The sequence below is a fragment of the Dipodomys spectabilis genome, unplaced genomic scaffold (genome assembly GCF_019054845.1).
Source record: "Dipodomys spectabilis isolate Male_0828 unplaced genomic scaffold, ASM1905484v1 ptg000173l, whole genome shotgun sequence".
Classification (NCBI taxonomy): domain Eukaryota; kingdom Metazoa; phylum Chordata; class Mammalia; order Rodentia; family Heteromyidae; genus Dipodomys; species Dipodomys spectabilis.
Genome location: NW_024870850.1, coordinates 8804185 through 8823438, shown reverse-complemented (window position 1 = coordinate 8823438; position 19254 = coordinate 8804185). Strand labels below are relative to the sequence as shown.

Below are 19254 nucleotides of genomic sequence, written 5' to 3'. Positions count from 1 at the left end.
ATCCATTCATTTACGGAGGAGCATCTGGGTTGGTTCCATATCTTAGCTATGGTAAAAATGCCTCAATAATCATTGTTGTGTTGGTAGCTTTAGTATGGACTTGTTTGTGATCACTTGGGTAAATGCCCCAAACTGGGATTGCTGAGTCTTAGAGGAGCTCTATATGAAGTCTTATGAGGAACCTCCATACTACTTTCCAAAGTGGTTGAACAAGTTTACATTCCCACCAACAATGCAGTAAACTGCCCTTCTGTCCACATCCCCTCCAGCATCTGTTGTTATTAGAGTTCTTGATTATAGCCATTCTAACTGGGGTGAGGTGGTATCTCAATGTTGTTTTGATTTGCATTTCTTTTAGGGCTAGGGAGGCTGAGCATGTGTTCATGTGTCTATTGGCCATCCTTCTTTCCTCTTCAGAGAAGTTTCTCTTTAAGTTTGTAGCCCAGTTATTTATTGGGCTGTTGTTTCTTTGAGGATTTGTTGTTGGGGGATTTAATTTTTTGAGTTCTAGGTATATTTTAGATATGAGACCCTTATCCGTTGTGTGGCTAGTTATGATCTTCTCCCAATCCTTTGGGCTGTCTATTGATCTTTCTAGCTATGTCCTTTGCCATGCAGAAGCTCTGCAATTTCATGCAATCCCAAACCTTTGTTTGATTCATTGTGTTTCTGGGTCTGTATTAAAAAAATTTTGGCCTATACCAAGGAAACCTAGGGTTTCTCCTATTCCATCTTGTAATGTTTTCAGAGTGTCTGCTTTGACTCCGAGGTCTTTGATCCATTTGGAGTTGATTCTGGTGCAGGGTGTTATATAAAGATGTAGCTTTAGTTTTCTACAAGTAGTTAACCAATTTTGCCATGACTATTTACTGAAGAGGCTGTCTTTCTTCCCTTCTATTTTTAGCTCCCTTATTGAAGATTAGATGGCTATATATCTGTAGGTTCATGTATGGGTTTTCAGTCCTATTCCATTGGTCTTGAGGTCTGTTCTTGTGCCAGTACCAAGCTCTTTTGATTACTATGGCTTTATAGTAGAGTTTGAAATTTGGTATTGATATTCCTCCAGCACTGTACTTTCTTTTGAGGATTGTTTTTTGCTATTCGGGGTCTTTTATTGTTCCATATCAATTTTTGGATTGCTTGTTCTATTTCCTTGAAGAATAAGGTTGGAATATTTATAGGTATCGCATTGAATTTGTAGATAGCCTTAGGAAGTATTGCCATTTCCACTATGTTGATCCTTCCAATCCAGGAGCATGAGAGTTTTTGCCACTTTCTAAGTTCTGTTTTGATTTCCTTTTTCAGGTTTTTCAAATTTTTCATCATAAAGGTCCTTCACTTCTTTGGTTAAGTTAATTCCTAGGTTTTTTATTTTTTGTGTGGCTATTTAACTAATGGAGTAGCTTTCCTGATTTCAGCTACACTTTTCTCATTGTTGGAATTCAGGGAAGCCATTGCTTTTTTGAGGGCTAATTTTATACCCTTCTACTTTGCCAAAGTTTTGAATCAGCTTGAGTAATTTGTGAGTGGAGTCCGGGGGTTCTTTAAATATAAAATCATGTTATCTGCAAAGAGGGAGAGTTTTACTTCATCTTTCCCTATTTGGATTCCTTTTATGCTTGCATCTTGTCTTATTGCTGTACCTAGGCATTCTAATACTAAATTTAAGAGAAGTGGAGAGAGTAGCCATCCTTATCTCACTCCTGAGCTAAGAGGAATTGGCTTTAGTTCTCCACCATTAAGTATAATGCTGGCTGTAGATTTGTCATATACAGACTTTATTGTATTGTAGAGGACTGTTCCCAGGATTCCTAATTTTTCATAATCATTATAAAGGGGCGTTGGATCTTCTCAAATGCCTTTTCTGCATCTACTGAGATAACCATGTGGTTCTTATGCTTGCTCTTATTGATGTAATGAATTATATTAACCAGCTTTGTATCCCTGAATGAATCCTGTTTAACCGTGGTGTATGGTTTTTTGGATGAATTGTTGAAGTCTATTGGTCTAAAATTTTTTGAATGTGTTCGGTAGTGAACTTTCTCTTTAAATTTCATTGAAGAGTTGGAGGAGTATAGGTGTGAACTCTGCTTTGAAGGCCTTGTAGAATTCTTCTCTAAACCCATCTGGTCCTTTTCTTTTCTTAGATGGGAGGTCTCTTATTGCTGTTTCTATTTCAATGCTTGATATGGGCCTTTTATGATGGTTTAATTCGTTTTGGTTTAGTTTTGGCATGTCGATATTTGCAAGGAAAAGGACCATTTCTGCTAAGTTCTCAAACTTATTAGCATAAAGTTTTGAGAAGTATTCCATTATAACGTTCTGAATCTTGTTTTTTTTCTGTGGTGGTTTCCATTCTCATGCCTGAGTTTACTTATTTGGTGTGTTCTCTTCTTTTTCTGATAAGATTTGCTAAGGGTTTGTCAATTTTGTTAATTTTTTCAAAGAATCAACACTTTGCTGTGTTGATTCTTTCTTTTTTTTTTAATTCTATTTCATTGAATTCTGATTTAATTTTAATTGTTTCTTTCTGTCTACTTAATTGGGGTTTATCTTGCTGCTCTTATTCAAGGAGGTTTAGATGTTTTATTAAATTGTCGGTTTCAGATCTCTGCAATTTGTTGATGTAGGAACTCAGAGCTATAAACTTGCACTGCCTTGGTTGTGTCCCCAAGGAGCTGGTAATTTATGTATTCATTTTTGTTGAACATCATGAACATTTGAATTTCCTTTCTAATCTCTTCCAATATCCACTGGTGATACAACAGTGTGTTGTTCAGCTTCTATGTGTTACAGGACTTCTTTAGTGGCTTTTGCTGTTGAGTTTTTATTTTATTCCCTTGTGGTCTGAGAGAATGCAAGGTATAACTTCAATGTTTCTGAATTTGGACAAGTTGGCTTTGTGATCTAAAATGTGGTCTATTTTGGAAAATGTTCCATGTGCTGCTGAGAAAAATGTGTATTCTGATGCTGCTGGGTGAAATATTCGGTAGATGTCTGTTAAATCTAATTAATCTATGCAGTTGTTTAGCTCTGCGGTTTCTCTGTTGAGTTTTTGAAAATTGATATTTCTAGTGGGGATAGTGATATGTTAAAGTCCCCAACAATTAAGTCTTTGGATCTATGTGATATTTGAGGGAAAGTAGTGTTTCTTGGATAAATTTGGGTGCTCTCTGTTGTTTGGTGAATAAGCATTTAGAATTGTAATATCCTCCTAAAGGAGAGATCCCTTAATTAATATGTAGCGACCTTCTTTATCTCTTCTTACTAATTTTAATTTGAAGTCTGTTTTATCTGATATTAGGATTGCAACTCCTGCCTGTTTATAGGGGCCATTTGCTTTGTAGATTTTGTTCCAGCCTTTCACCTTTAAAATGTGTCTGTTTTTATGGGCAAGGTGTGACTCCTGAAGGCAGCAGATAGAAGGATCTTGCTTTTTAATCCAGCTAGACAGTCTATGCCGCTTAATTGGAGAGTTAAGTCCTTAATGTTAAGAGATAGAACTGAGAGGTGTTTGGGAGTTCCTGCCATGTTATCCATCTTCTTGGGTGCTGCAGCAACTGGGTTCTTCCTATGGTTCTTGGATTCTCCGTTTGGGTGCCATTTCTTGGCCTTTATTGTGGTCTTGTTGGTTTTCTGTGTGTAGGACATGTTTAAGTATCTTTTGTAGGGCTGGTTTGGTGGAGATACATTGTTTCAGTTTTTCTTTGCTTTGGAAGGTTTTTATTTGATCTTTGGTTATGAAGGAGAGTTTAGCTGGGTACAGTATTCTTGGTTGATAATTGTCTGTCTTTAGGGAGTGGTATATGACATTTTAGGGTCTTCTTGCTTTAGTTGTCTCTGCTGAGAAATCTGAGGTGGTTCTAATTATTTTCCCTATATATGTGATTGTTCTTTTCTCCTTGACTGCTTGAAGGACCTTTTCTTTGGTCTCAATTGATCCTTTGCAGATTATAATGTGACAGGGGTATGTCCTGTTCTGGTGTGGTCTATTTGGGGTTCTAAAAGCTTCTTGTATCTGAATAGGCCTATCTTTTTGCATGTTTGGGAAATTTTCTACTAGGATCCTGTTATCCAAATTTCCTAGACTAGGTGCCTCTAGGTGCTCCTCTACATCCATTATGCTTAGATTAGGCCTTCTGATGGTGTCTTCCAAATGTTGAATAGATCTGTCCTATTGCTTGGATTTGTCTTGGATAGGTGTATGCTCTTTCTCTATAATATGTAGGCTGTCTTCAATCCCCGAGATTCAATTTTCTGCATGGTCTTACCAATTGTCAAGGCTTCATACATTTTTTAAATTTATTTTCGTTCTAATTGATTGGTTTTGATGGCTTCAAATTCTTAGTTGGAAATTTGTTTTAGATCTTGTATGAACTTCTTTACTTTCTTAATTTGGTGTTCAGTGTTTATTCTCAAATCACTTAGTTGAATGGTTATGGTTTCCTTGGACTCCCATTCTCTCTGTTGGGCTCCATTCAGCATTCCCTTTGTGGTCTCCCTGACTTCTTTCAGCTGTCTGTTTATGGATTCCATGAATGTCTCTATTGATCTTTGTCTATTCTCATCCCACTCTTGCAATTCCTGAATTACTCTTTGATTAGCTTCCTCGCGTTCACCCAATGCCTGTAGTTTTCTTTGTTCTCAGCCTGCTCACACAAATCCTTTATTTCTCTTTGAGTGTTCTCAACCTGATCATGCAATTCCTGTATTAATCTTTGAATAGCTTCTTCACACTCATAAGATTCCTCTATTGACCTTTTGTTTGCCTCCTCTTGCTCCCTATCATGCTCACACTGTCTTTTGTAGGTTTTCAATCTTTTCATTCATCATGTTAGCAGTAGTGTTTGTAGAGCTTTTTGGGAACTCTCCTCTGGATTATTCATTATCTGTTCTGTCACCTGATTATCATGAGTGGGATCTGTGATACCTAGACTTGCCGTTTTCCTTGTGTTTGTCTGACTTTTTCTGCCCATTTGGTATGAAAGTAACGCCAATTTTGTGCTAGAACACTATTTTAAGTCAAGCACCACCAACGTCCTGTACTTGCACAGTCAAAAGGCTGCAGATATAATATAGTACAACCGATACAATCTATTCATCATCAAACAACTATGGATAAATGAGCTAAGAACAGCAAAGAAGAATTTTGCTAACCAGAAATTATTAGCTTTAGGGAAAAATGTGGGAAAAATAGGGTTAGAGTGATGTGGAGCGGTAAAGGGAGAGTGAAATTAACCAAGTCCTACTCTCAAAGAGGGAAATGGGTTGGACAGAGTAATAGAAGAGAGAGAGAGAAAAAAGAGAGACAAGAAAAACTGGAAAACAAAATGTCAATTTAAAAAGTGAAACTTAAAATTTATCTAAGTGAAATTGTGAGAAGAAAGGGATAGAATGAGAGGAGTGGAGGGATAGAAAGGAGATATGAACAAGTAAACAATAAAAATTCTTATAAAATTATATAGGGTTAAAGAGATAATACTGCTATTAAAGAATTTAAGGCTAGGAAGTATTGAATTGAGTAATAAATTTCTGGATTAAATATGTACACAATGGGGGATAAGGTCTAATAATCGATGATGGGTATATATCTGAGGATGACCAGAACAACAATTAAGTCACAAAAAAAAATAAGGGAAAAAAAGGAATTATGAAGAAAAAAAAGGACCAAAAGATCAAAAGAGATGAAAAAAAGCACACACACACATATATACCTAACATAAAAATTATAAGAGGAAAAAAGATATTAAAAATATTGTTTATTTTTTAAAAATTAAAAATTTAATAAAAGTTCTGAGAAAGAATTCCTGATTTTTTGGGGGGTGGGGTAATGGGAAGATCCTCTATCTCCTTTGTGTCTGTAACCAGTTTCTTGGTGGAATCTCTGGTCTGCTTGTGGTGTTTGTTTTTCCTATGACTTGATTTTTTTCTTGTCAGTTTGTTTGAGCAGGCAGAAAAATGCTCTGCTTTACCCTGGATTGTGTGATCCTCCTCTCAGTCTAGTTCAGTGGGAGGGAGATCTGCTTTGAGTATCACAAAAGAGGTAGGTGGCTGTTTCCTCTAGTTTGGAGATGCTGTGTTGAGCCTAGGTTCTGGGTAGGGTTGAAGCCTTTGAGCAAACAGTAGCTTTTCCCTGAGGGGAAAACTCACAGAGAAACTCACTGAGCCCATCCTGGAGCCATTCTCATGGTTTATATTTACTGAGTTTCAATTGCTTGTCTAGGCTGCTGTATGGAGGAGCATCCCCTGGCTCTGTTTACTCAGTGAAGAAAGTCACTCCTCTGGGGGTGGAGCGACTTCTGCCTGGGCTGGGTGACTTTTCCCTGGGTGGAGCTGAGCCTGGCAGGTCAGGTCAGTGTTCTGGCACCTGCTAATTGCTCCAATTATTTCCTTCCAAGGCCTGTGTTGAAGCTAGCTGCTCAGCCAGGCCTTTGTCAGTATCAAAGATGGAGAACTCCGGTGGGGTAGGGGAGGGGTGGCCTTCCTGCCTCTGCTCCCTGAGAAGGAATGAGGATGTCAGGATACTACTCACGCCGGAGTGTTGGTTCCTGAGTCGTCTCTGGTTTGCGATCTGCAGGATGAAGATCTGCTCCTTGACAGATCTTGCTGGTGTTGAGTAGAATCCACTCGCCTGCTGCATCTGGCGCCTTTGTCCCGGATGCTGTCTGTTGTAGGTATGGTGGCTGCGGCTAGTGCCGCTTGCTGCAGCTATCAGAAAGTGCTCAGATGTGTCTCCTTGCCTGGATTTTCCCTCTCTGGCCAAACTCTCTGTACTGTGATGGCACACTTGGTGTGATTCTCTGGCCTAGGACTGTTTACTGGAACACTAACACTGCTTTATATGTGAGAGCTTGTTTATCCTCCAGTTTCTCCTCTGCCATCTTCTGTTATTATTAATTTTCTTGATAATCAATCAGCTTACTTATTGCCAATTATTTTATAATAAGATGTATATTATGACACTCAAGATGTACTCATGCCATTTGCTAGTTACTTGAACATCTTGTGGGTATAAAAATTGAAGACAATTTTTGCTGAAATCATTTTTTATACAAATGAAACCAATTTCTTTCATCAATTCCCTTTCTCAAGGCTTTCATTTACTAACTTTCCTCAGTCATGGGACTTGAACTCTGGGCCTGGGTGCTGTCCCTCAGTCTTCAGCTCAAAAAGAGTGCTCTACCACTTGAGCCACAGTACCACTTTTTGTTTTCTGGTGGTTAATTAGAGATAAGAGTCTCATGGAGTTCCTGCATGGGCTGGCTTTGAACCCTTATCCTAAGATCTCAGCCATCAGAGTAGCTAAGATTACAGGTGTGTAATCACTGTCACCTGGATTCCTTATTGAGTTTTTAAAAACTACATGTTTAATTAACTCTTTGAAAACATTCAATCTCAAAATGACATTTTAAAAGATGTAAAGTAGCAATCCTTAGACAAACTGGCTGTAAATTGATATTTCCCATTTGGTTTTAAAGCAGAGAGGACAGGAGAATCACATGTAGACTGACATTGCATGAAGAGTCCAAACTTAACAAACTTGAGGGATCTCAGACCATCTCTTGGTGTTTTCAAAATGCAGCTGATTGCATGACTTTACATATCACTCTTGTAACTTTCTTCAGGTAATATTTGAAGGAAAACAACTTTTAGGTACAAAAACTCATACATTGGATTTTAGTGTGTAAAGAATTGAGCAACAATAATAAAAAATGAATTGAGCAATAGCTGGGAGCTGGTGGCTCAAACTCGTAATCTTAGCAACTCAGGAAGCTGAAATATGAGGATGATTGAAAACCACCTTGTGCAAAAAATTCTGTGAGACTCTTATCTCCAATAAACCACTCAGAAAAACTGAGAATGGTGCTGTGGCTCAAGTGGTAAAGTGCCTGCCTTGAGCTGAAGAACAGAGGGACCGAGCCTAGGCTCAGATTTTAAGTACTGTGACCAACAAAAAAAGAATTGAGTAACATAAATTAGGTTTTACATTGAAGTAAATATCTAACCAAAGCCAGGAAAACTTAAATTAGGTGCTATTTTTTTCTTTGTCCTTTAAAGGAAACCACAATGGTTAAAATATGTATGCAAATTAAATTGCACATTATGCACATCATCTATCTGAAAGATGTCTATAGGAAAATAGAAAATCTGAACACACACTCCACGATTGTTTTATCAAAGGAATCCTGTGGGGAAAAAAGAAGGCAAATATAAGTTTGGATGGGTTAGTATTGCCAAGAAGTTGCAAAATAGAAGAAGAAAAATAAGAAAACTGTAAAACACAAGCCAATATTCTTACCATTGGCTGTTCTCACAGCCAGTTCGAGAATTTCTACCTCCTATCCCTTTGGCTGGTGGAAGCTACCAGTGCATTGCCAAGAGACTTCCGGATCGCATTATCCCAGTCTAGTTGGTTCATGAGCCATTCACCACCTGTTAGAGCAGGAGTCTGGCTTCTGCCTCTGGGAACTTCCTGAACCACCCCTACCAGGCCAACCAACCTAGGGTACAAGCTTCACCGCGACCATCAAGTGGTCCCCACACATGACAAGCAGCATGTCTGAGCTGCCCAGCTCCTGCGCATGATTTGGCGCCTCTGGGGGAAGATGGGGCTCAGGGTCCTAGAAGGTGAAGGATACTCTCAGCATGCCCTGGGGCATGGGGCAATGAGCATCATAGGAAGGAGACCTGGGCCTTGAGCATGAGGGACTGCATGTGGTTCTGGAATACCGCAGGGCCTTGCCCGTATCTGGGCGCAGATTCAGCAACAACAACACGGGGCAGATCCTGAGCAGCAGGCCCAGGGGACAAGGGTGGGATCCATAGTCTATTGCTGCTATTCTGCCCCCTCTCTGGGTTGAGGTGTCTCACCTGCCACGCGTGGGCTTCTCCTTTCTTTTGTTCTCCTGCTCTCACAGTTTGGGATGATTTTCATTTAAGGATTGTGTGGTTTTAATATATTGGCTATTCTGTCTGTCTGTCTGTCTTCACCCTTTCTTTTCTCCATGTTTCTGTTGAGCCTTTGCCATCATTGGCACTGCTCACTATGGCATCCACAGACCCTCGTGAGAAATGATACCACTTGCATTTTCTTTAAAAAATTTAAATACAGGATTGATGTTTATTGGAGTTGGATGGCAAAAGTAAAGGGAATTAAAGATGAATTTATGTTTTCAATATGAAAAACGTCTGTGTGTGTGTGTGTGTGTGTGTGTGTGTGTGTGTGTGTGTTTGTCTGTGTGTATGTGTGTGTATCAGCCCTGGAAGTCAGGGCCCCAAGCTCCCTCTCTTGGCTTTGTAATACACATGTGGCATTTTAACATTTGACAAATACCTCCTGTCCTATATTTTTACTTGTAAGTTAGAGATGGAGTCTCATAGATGTTTCTGTCCAGGCTAATTTTGAACTGTAATCCTCAGATCCAAGTCTTTTAAGAGAGCCACTGGTGTCTGGCTCGCAAAAAATTATGTGTCTAATATAGAAATTCAAAATGAATTTAATAATAGATTTCCACAAGAATGTGAAAATTTAATACACATTACCTAAGGTTTTAGTCCAAATTTTAAGAGTAACACTTTTTCTTTTTTGAGATTATGTAATTACATAAATTTCACACTATTGTGGCATAATGATACTTAGCTAAAGTCACTAACACATTTTAACCTTCACAATGCATCTTGTCATCCTCTTGATCTACAAAGCTTATGAACTCTACAGACTTTAACAATAAAACTGTTTTTCCCAAATTGGGTGATATGTACATTTCTTTCCTTTTGCTCAGTATCAGCTGTTTCCTCTTTCTCTCTCATTCCCTCCCTCCCATCATCACTATTGAGTTGCTTAGTTCACTTTCATCAATGATCAGTGCCGCTGATGGGCCCTCTGCTGTATTTTTTTCACCCATTTCCCTCTACTTCTTTGCCCTCCTCCTAGCTTCCCTCAGATGTGCATGCCTATTCAGCGTATATGGGGTCAAGAACACAGAGTGATTTAGAAATTATATGAAAAGTAAGAAGAGGTCCTTTATTTCTTGGGTCTTGTTTAATTGTTTACTTCGTTTACTTGTTTACGTTTGTGATATGTAATTTAGTCCAATCAAATGGAGATTGAACATCACTGGATCTTAAAAAAAATAAGCAGAAAATGAAGCAACGGAAGAAAGGACACATTACCTTTTACCAGCATAGCTAACGAGATCTCCTCCAAAAATGGAGTGTGACTATTCATCTCTTTTCTCTTCTTCCATTTCTGTTTGGAAGTCCTTAGTAATTTGGTCCAATAAAATACACAAGTTTGCTAACTGTGAGCTCTAGAGATTGATTTTCCTAAGATTAATGATGAGTCCATCCTTTCCCACCTTCACTTGAGCATCTCCTGGACATTTGTGGTCCTCTGGAACAGAGGCTGGCACTAGCCCGCTCCTGGTCTGTCAGTCCTGAGGATGGAGGCTGAGCTTTCCCTATGCACCAGACTTGAAGAGATCCTTGGTTGTGTCTAAAGACAGAAGCATCTCTACCGAGTAAGTACTGATGTATTTGATACATGAAGAGTCTTGGAAATACCACCTCTTACTCATGAATATCAACATAATTGTTTTGGGTAGCCAGATGGTAGGATAGTGCAGTAAAAATTATTTCACCACTTGTGTGAATGCTTCAGTTCCCTATGTTTTGTACTTTCTTATAGTTATGTTTTGTTACCAGAATGGGTAACCAAAATTTTTTTTCTTTCTACCTATACTGTACTGGCTCTGATCCTGTTAATGTCTTCCCCAAACTACATTACCTGTATTATTCTAAACTCTTTCTGAGTACTGCAGAGGGACTATCACAATCATATTGAAAGTCTGGAACTCAGTTATCAAAACAGCATCAATGGCAGGGTGCTGGTGCCTCATGCCTATGATCCCAGTTACTCGGGATGCTGAGATCTTAGGATTGCAGTTCAAAGCCATCCCAAGCAGGGAATTCCTTGAAACTCTTCTCTCCAATGGACCACTGAAAACCAGAAGTGGCAATCATTAAATGAGCACCTATACAGAACAGTGAGCACTCTCTTCTTTGAGTCATTGTAAGTGGGATAATCTGTTTGGCTTCCAGAGATTTCTGTCTCTGTGCAGATGCTTTTCTGTTTTCCATCCATGGTCCAGCAGAATTAGAGACAGCACTATGTGTATCTCTGTCATGCATGTGTGGGTGATGTCACTTCACTGAGCCACAGCTACAGCATGGAATGACATCAAGATCTCTGGACTCAGAGACATGCGCTTGTTTGTCCATTGGACTCCTCCTGGCTGTACAATGTGGTGGTGGCCTGACAATATTCCTACTTCAAGCTCCTCAACACTTTGATTTCTTAGGGAGTCTTCTGAATCATTCTTGTTCTCATGGAATTGTAAAGATCATTGAGAGTTTTGAAATCTGAGCCTATCTGATGTTTTGTCCTCTCTTAGGGAGTTTTTTCTCTTCTTATAAAGGATTCCCATTCTCCATCCATTACTATTGAGGATTCTTAGGGACTGGGATGACAAGGCTCTGCTTGGCCAATTGTATACTCTGTATTTTTGGATTTCAATAAGAAATAATGACCAATAAGCAAACTATTGCTGCAGCTGCTCATTTGGACAACTGTAGTTATTTTGGTACACTCACATTTCTTCCCCCAAAAATACATTCATAGATTCCTGTTGGAAACTGCAACAGATTAACATCGTGCTCTTAAATTCTTAAACAAAGAAGAGAGAATGAGAGATTTTCTAGTAAAATACACTCAGTTATATAGAAAAATAGAAAATATGTGAACAGAAATGTGGAGAGCTGCGGGAGCCGACCAAAGATGGCGCGGCAGCATGGCACGGCCAAGCCAAAGATGGCGCTGGCTTCCACCTTCCGCCTTCCCGATGGCGAGTGCTCTCTGTGAAAAACAACTCTTTATATGGCTATGGCTTGGCTGCTGGCTTGCTTCCGTGTTTGCGACCCTATTGGTATATGCCACGTGGCACCTCGGGATTGGCCATCCAGGAGGCTTATAACCAGAGTGCAGGTGCGGGGCGAGAGAGAAGCTAATAATCAAGGTTCCTGAATAAACTGCTTTGAGAAGAATCCCGGGTCGTGTCTTCCTTGCTGGTCGAGGTGGATGCGACAAGTGGTGGCCCGTAAGGGGTCCTAACTCCACAAGGGATCCAGAACTCTTGGCCGTCAGGGCGGTGCACCGGTAAGTTCCCAGGTAAGTGGGAATCTGCGATTAAAGCAGGCATAATACGGGGCTCTTCTCTGTAGATAAAGAGAGAGCGGAAACCCGGGAAAAAATAAAGACCTAAAGTGAAAGTAAGAATATAAATATAAAAAATAAAAAAGGGAGTAAAAAAAGATAAAATTTTTATAACGAAGATGGGCGCCGCGACGTCTCATCCAATTTTTCTGGCCCTGAATGAGCTCCTACGCTCAAAAGGACTAAAGTTTAAGAAGGGTGTTTTACAGAGTTTCCTTGAAGAATGCAACATTGTAGCTCCTTGGTTCATAGTGTCCGGGAGCCTTACAGTAGCCTCGTGGGAAAAATTAGGGAGGGATTTGGACTTTGCCTATGAACAGGGCACATTAAAGGCAGGAGTCCGCACCATTTGGAAACTGATAAGGGGCTGCCTGGAGGACCAGCGCTGCTGTGAGGTTATAGAAAATGGACAGTCAGCACTGGAGCAGTTACAGGAGGAGAGGTCAGAGAAGGCAATCAGTGAAAAGGGAGACAGTAAACAGGGCAAAAGGGGGCAACTATACCCAGATCTGTCTGAGCTGAAATGGGAAAGAGAAAGTTCCAGCGAGCTAGAGGAGGAAGAAGTGAGAGCACTTATTCAACAGATGAAAAGGAGTCGTATAAAAAAGGGAAAACATAAGCTAAGCCAACCTGTGCTTAATGAGGATGTGGAAAGAACTTTTGGTCAGGCCCCTTTAGATGACGTAAAAGGAACTTCCGGTCAAGTCCCCTTAGGTCCTCCTCCATATCAACATGGAGCCAATGGGCATACCTTTTGCCCGGATACTTGGCGGACTGCCCGAGCAGAACTTGCCTTCCCAGTTTTTCAAGACGGTAATCAACAGAGATTTCATGAGCCTCTAGAATTTAAAGTAATTAAGTCCCTGGCTGAATCTGTTCGGACGCATGGGATTACAGCCTCTTTTACCATAGCTCAAGTGGAGGCTATAAAGAGATACTGCATGACTCCCTCTGATTGGGCAAGCCTAGCACGGGCATGTTTGAGTCCAGGCCAGTACTTGGATTGGAGGGCATTTATGCTGGAATTTTGTAGTGAACAGGCAGCCATCAATCAAGTAAACGTTAACCCGGCTTGAGACAGAGATATGCTCTTGGGACAAGGTCGCTTTGCTAATGCTCAGATAGGATATCCCCCTGAAGTGTATCAACAGATAAATGATGTTTGCATTAGGGCGTGGAAATCACTACCAAATAAAGGGGAAGTTAGTGGCAATCTCACCAAGATCCTGCAGGGGGCTACGGAGCCTTTTTCAGATTTTGTGGCCAGAATGGTGGAAGCAGCAGGCAAAATTTTTGGGGACCCTGACATGGCCATGCCTCTTATAAAACAATTAGTCTATGAGCAATGTACCAAAGAATGTAAAGCCACCATTACCCCACATAAACATAGAGGGTTGGAGGCCTGGATGAAAGTGTGCAGAGAGCTGGGAGGACCTCTAACTAATGCAGGCCTTGCCGCTGCAGTACTACAGTATTCAAATAGGCGGGGGAGAAACTCTGGAGCGACATCTGGAGTATGCTTCAGGTGTGGCAAGGCTGGTCATCTCAAAAGAGATTGCCCAGAGAGAAAAGGACCTGAAAGAGTTGGAGGAGTTACAACAGGTAAACAGCCAGGGCTGTGCCCCAGATGTAAAAAAGGAAAGCATTGGGCCAATGAATGTAGATCAGTCAAAGATGCTAATGGCCAGCCCTTGGGCCTCATCACGCAGCCAAAAAACGGGCAGAGGGGCCCCCGTCCCCAGGGCCCGCAAATGTATGGGGCAATGGAGAGCTCAAACGAGGAAATTCCCCAAGAAGGATGGCCCACCCTGAGGCATCCCAAGAACCGCGGAGAGCCACTACAGGCTCAGCGGGACTGGACCTCCGTGCCACCACCAGACTCGTACTGACCCCACAAATGGGTGTTCAGTTAATAGAGTCAGATTTTCAAGGTCCTTTAGAACGGGTCACGGTGGGGTTACTAATTGGCCAGTCTTCTGTTGCCCTTAGAGGGCTTAAAATTCACCCAGGAGTTATTGACCCAGATTATACAGGTATAGTTAAAATTATGGTAGAAGCCCCAAAAGGCATTGTAGCAATTTCCCCTGGAGATAGAATTGCCCAATTGTTACTCTTACCTAGCCTACATGAAAAATTTCCTGCCATACGGTCTGAGAGAGGTGAAAAGGGTTTTGGCTCCTCCGGAATTTAGTCAGTGTACCTAGCTCTGGATTTAGATCAGAGACCCATGCTTGAGCTGGAGATTGAAGGAAAAAAGATTATAGGACTGTTAGACACAGGGGCCGATTGTAGCATTATTGCAAAAAAGGATTGGCCAAAAGGGTGGCCATTACAGGCCTCAGAACAAACCCTGAGAGGGCTAGGCTATGCCAAAGCTCCTGACTTAAGTGCAAGACCCCTCAACTGGAAGGATGGAGAAGGACACTCTGGAAACATCCAGCCTTATGTTTTAGAATTGCCTGTCTCCCTGTGGGGTAGAGATTTACTAAAAGAGATGGGGTTTTGCCTTAGTAATGAATATTCTCCTACCTCAAAGGAAATGATGTTACGAATGGGCTACTGCCCAGGGCAAGAACTGGGAAAAAACTTGCAAGGCTGTAAAGAGCCTATTGATGTCCACCAAAAACTTGATAGACATGGGCTGGGTTTTTCATAGGGGCCACTGAGGATCAAATTCCCATTACCTGGAAGATGGAGGAACCTGTATGGGTAGCTCAGTGGCCTCTATCCTCCGAAAAGCTTTTAGCCGCTCATAAACTGGTAGAAGAACAAGTAGCCCTGGGTCATGTGAGACCCTCAGTTTCACCATGGAATACTCCAATATTTGTGATAAAGAAAAAGTCAGGTAAATGGCGATTACTTCATGATTTGCGTGCCATAAACGCACAAATGCAAATTATGGGCCCTGTACAAAGAGGGTTACCTTTGCTTTCTGCACTTCCTGCCCATTGGCCTATTATGGTAATAGACATAAAAGATTGTTTCTTTTCTATCCCCTTGCATTCGGCTGATTGTGAGCGCTTTGCTTTTACTGTGCCCTCTTGTAACCATGAGGAACCTGACCAAAGATATGAGTGGGTCGTGCTGCCTCAGGGTATGGCCAACAGCCCCACTATGTGTCAGTTGTTTGTCGGCAGGGCTATAGCTCCTGTTAAAAAAAGGCATCCAAAACTCAGGGTGGTCCATTATATGGATGACATTTTGTTAGCTCATAAGGAGGAGGCTGGATTACAAAAGGCCTATGCAGAATTGGTTTTTGCCTTAAGAAAACAGGGTCTTTATCTGGCGCCAGAAAAAACACAAACAGGCAGAGTGGTGGAGTATCTGGGAGCTAAGATACATCCCAGGTCGATTGTGCCTCAAAAATTGACCCTGAGAAAAGATAACTTAAAGACTTTAAATGATTTTCAAAAATTGTTGGGGGATATTAATTGGATAAGGGGGTATTTAAAATTGCCAAATTATGAATTAAAACCCTTATTTGACATGCTAAAAGGAGATATAGATTTAAACTCCCCACGAGACCTGACTGAGAGTGCCCGATTTGCTCTCAAAAGGGTGGAGGAGGCTTTAAGTGCCGCCTGTTTAAACAGGCTACAAGATGGCCAACTTTTTGATTTATGCATTCTTCCTACTGAAGCCCAACCAACTGGGGTACTTTGGCAAAAGGGGCCGTTGATGTGGTTACATTCTCATGTTTCCCCCGGAAAGGCGCTGGAATATTACCCTGAGGCAGTAGCGGGCTTAGCTCTACAAGGAATTCAACAGAGTTTACAATTTTTTGGAGTTTATCCACACTCCATCATTGTTCCTTACAATGCCTACCAAGTTCAGACTTTATGTGCCACTATTGATAATTGGTCCATTTTGAGATGCATGTTTCCAGGAGTTATTGATAATCATTTGCCCAAAGACCCCCTACTAAGATTTGTAAAGGAACATCCAGTGATTTTTCCAAAGGTAACTGCCCAAAAGCCTATTAGAGGGGCTATAAACATATTTACGGATGGCTCCAAAACAGGATGAGGGGGAATATGTTGCAGGTAACCAAGACCCCGTGCAGCATCAATTTGTCCCCGGTAACCCACAGATTGTTGAGTTGATGATTGTAATTGAAGTATTTAAAGCTTTCCCCTGTCCTTTTAATTTAATATCAGATTCAGCCTATGTAATAAATGCTTTAAAAATATTGGAAGCGGTTGGTACAATAAAGGCTACCAGTTCTGTTCTAGCTCCCTTTACCTTGTTACAATCCCTTATATGGAAACGCAAGGAACCCTTTTTTCCAATGCATATTCGAGCACATATGGGCCTCCCAGGGCCACTGACAAAAGGTAATGCCTTGGCTGATGCGTACACTCGTGCTGAGTGGGCGCTCCATGCTTCTTCTGTTGACTTAGCAAAAGATTTTCATGCCAAATTTCATGTAAATGCCAGGACTTTACAAAGCCGCTTTTCCCTTTCTAGAGCGGATGCACGTCAAGTGATAAAGGAGTGCCCCCAATGTATTATTTACCATCAATCCCCTATGTTTGGAGTTAATCCACGTGGTTTAAGACCCTTACAAGTATGGCAGATGGATGTAACTCATGTATCTGAATTTGGCCGTTTAAAATATCTACATGTTTCTGTTGACACTTTTTCGGGTGTTGTATTTGCCACCCCCTGTCAGGAGAAAAGGCTACTGATGTAATATCTCACTGCTTGGAAGCGTGGGCAGCCTGGGGAATGCCAAAACAGCTAAAAACTGATAATGGTCCAGCCTATACTGGGCAGCGCTTTGCTTCTTTTTGCACTCAAATGGGTGTTTCCCTGGTGCATGGACTGCCCTATAACCCTCAAGGGCAAGGAATTGTGGAAAGAGCTCATCGCAATATCAAGGAAATGTTACAAAAACAAAAAGGGGGAGCTGGACCCCTGATGGCTACGGCAAGACAAAGAATAGCCATGACACTATTCACCCTAAATTTTCTGAATTTGGATAACGCTGGTCGCTCAGCGGCGGATAGGCACAACAGTTCCACTCCTTCGGCCTTAGGATCGGCTTTGTGGAAGGATGTGCTCACCGGGCTCTGGAACGGGCCTGACCCCGTGCTGGTATGGGCACGAGGATCTGTTTGTGTTTTTCCTCAGAATCGTTCAGATCCAGTGTGGGTGCCTGAACGACTTGTGCGGCGAGTCCAAGATGAACGAAACCCGGAAGAAACAAAAGATTGCGTTGCTGATCATACAGCTCCTGATGATCCAACAGGGACAGGCGGTACTGAGGTGGGGGATACTGTCTGCATTCCCGGGGCCCATGCCCGTGAGACATGACGCCTCTCTTTTCCCTAAGTTTTTCACCACAAATAAGACTCTTAACCTTCCCTTTTACCCAGAGGATAAAGAAATGGCAGGGGTTGGTGAAGCTAGAAAAATTAACTTGATGGGCACGTTATGCTTTCGCTTAAGTGATGTGACCCTTAATGGTAGTTGCATAGCCTTGACTCATTCCCCAGCTGCTTATGTTAGATATTGGTATGGAAATCCGAGATCAACTGAGGCTTGGACAAATGCTACTGGATTCGTTGGTACTGTTTTAGGCAGATATTATGAAAGTTTAAAGTTAAGCAGAGACCCGTGGCCTGTAAAACAACCTAAATGGGCCCCTTTTTGCCTGCCTGACCGTATGGGGGAGGCTTGGCCCTGGACAGGTTGCCAATCACGACAGGTTATTTGGGCTGATGAGTCTGAGCATTTTTCATTTTCCCCTAGTGTCTTGTCTGATGCTAGTGTACAATTTAGGGCTGGAATTAATCCCTTTAATAATTGGCTGTTATGTGGTCTTAATGGAAGTTGCTTGCAGGCTGAACCTATAGTTATGCTGCAAGGGGGTCACTTTTTTATAGCAAACATGACTTGTAATTTGATTAGTACTGCCCATACTATAGGTGCCAATTGTCGTTTCAGTAAAAATTATACGGTAATCAGCTATCAGCCTACCCCCGTGTGTGTGGTTTCCCCTTTTGTGTTTTTGGTAATTAACAACATCTCTATATGCTCAGATGATGTGTGTGCTTGTACTAATGAAACCTGCTATTATGCTACCTGCTGGAGTTCTCAGTATCCGTTAGCCATAGTTACACGCATTCCGCGTTGGGTGCCTGTGCCAGTAGATGCTTCTCAAGCTGTAACCTTGTTTAGACATAAGAGAGATTTTGGCATCACAGTGGCCATTGTAACTGCTATAGCTGTGGCTGCTGCGGGTGCGACGGCTGCCGCTGTCGCCATGTCACATACTGTGCAGACGGCTCAAACTTTAAATAACTTGTCGGCTACTACAGCCAGAGCTCTGGATTTACAACAAGTGGCCTTTGCACAATTAAAAGGAGGACTGATGCTGTTAAATCAAAGGATTGATCTTGTGCAGGAACAGGTTGATATCATGTGGCAGTTGGCTCAGCTGGGATGTATTCAAAAATATGAAGGGCTTTGTTTCACTGCTATTCAGTACTATAACTATACTCAGGCAGCAAATTTGTCTAAACAACTGTCAAGTTATCTTTTAGGCAACTGGACGGGAGAATTCGACCAATTGATGTTGCAGCTACGATCGGCCATTGTCGTGGTAAACTCCACCCGGATGGATGATGCCCTGTTACAAGATGTTTCCTCCTGGATTTTGACAGCTGTGGATCATTTGAAGGAGTGGGCGGGATTAGGCTCCCTTATCGGTATCCTGGCATTGGTGATCTTGCTGTGCCTGTGGTGCATATGCCGGATTAGGAGCTCGCAGCGCAGGAGTATGGCTATGGTGGTCCAGGCTTTCACTGCCATTGAGGCCGGACAGTCCCCCCACGCGTGGCTTGCCACGTTAACGGAATAGCACAGGGTGTAAGGCAAACGCACTGCACTTGGGCAAACGCACTGCACATGGGAATCACTTCCTGGCGTGAGCCCAAGAAGAGCATGTTGGGCTGCAAGTGGGTTGATGCCCAAGGTCC

At 41.8% G+C, this 19254-nt stretch overlaps 1 non-coding gene across 1 annotated transcript; it reads right to left on the bottom strand.

The window, feature by feature from the left end:
* Positions 1-9001: 9001 nt before the first annotated feature.
* On the bottom strand, positions 9002-9087 carry LOC122120024. Its single transcript, XR_006149646.1, has one exon. It is a non-coding gene; the product is annotated as a small nucleolar RNA SNORD35 (small nucleolar RNA).
* Positions 9088-19254: the final 10167 nt, after the last annotated feature.